Source organism: Macadamia integrifolia, chromosome 14, assembly GCF_013358625.1.
Source record: "Macadamia integrifolia cultivar HAES 741 chromosome 14, SCU_Mint_v3, whole genome shotgun sequence".
Classification (NCBI taxonomy): Eukaryota; Viridiplantae; Streptophyta; class Magnoliopsida; order Proteales; family Proteaceae; genus Macadamia; species Macadamia integrifolia.
This window is the reverse complement of record NC_056570.1, coordinates 4,640,519-4,641,637: the sequence shown is the minus strand read 5'-3', so window position 1 is coordinate 4,641,637 and position 1,119 is coordinate 4,640,519.

Sequence of the window (1,119 nt, the reverse complement as noted above, 5' to 3'; positions counted from 1 at the left end):
AAAAAAAAAAAAAAAAAATCCAACTTCTAAGCTGAGACTGAAACACATAATGACGAAGGCTGTGTATATACGACTTTACCCTATAAATGGCAAGAAATGAGACATGTATTGGATCCTCACATGTACATGTGGAGGATCCATTCTCCCCTTAGTGAGTCTTGTTTGGCCTAGAGACCCTTGATCTAGCACCACGAAATAATAATAATAATAATGATGATGATGATGATGATGATGATGATGATGATGATGATGATGATGATGATGATGATGATATTAATAATAATAATAATAATCAAGCTTCTAAGGTGCGAGTCAAACACATAATGACCAAAGCTGGCTATAGATGATATGACAAGAAAAGAAAAAATAATAATACGAAAATCGTGATGGAAGTGATAATGATTGGAGAAAGTTTTCCTAGACGCATAGAAGAAGGCAATCCATCATTCTAAGTTTCACAAACTCCTAAAAAATTTTAGTAATTTTCCCAAAATACCCTCTTGATATCTTGTGCCTGATGTATACGTCTATTTCTCTTCCTAATTTCAAAATTATTATTATTATCATTATTATTTATTTTTTTATTTCCAAACATAGCCAAATTAAAGATGAATACCCATTATGACTAGTTGGTGTTATGACAAATGCTCAAAAGGAAAAAGAAACCAAGCAAACAATTACGAAAGTCTAACTATTTTGATAAAATTAGAAATAGACATACTGAAGTAGGTGAAGCAATCATTTGTCCTCTTGGGTTGTTGTTCTTTAGTTCTTTTTTATGTTTAAGTTAAGATATGGTTGAATGAGTCTTTTTCTCTTAACACAAATACAATAAGGTTTCCATTCTAATTTCCCACTCCTCATCGGCCAGGCCCTCGGTTCATGGATATCGCATACATGAACCATGGTGCACCCGCAGCCATGCACATTGATCTGGCATCTTAAATTGTGATTTATATCCGCCATAAAAATATATTAAAATATATTATGAGGAAAGGGAAAGATAGACTTGGGTTTTCAATGGGCCAGGGGCCCAGGGTTGGGGAAAACCTGTATTTCTTAGCTACATATTAACTTCAGCTTTCCCTAAACCCTTGCATCAGAAGAGGGTTCAACTGC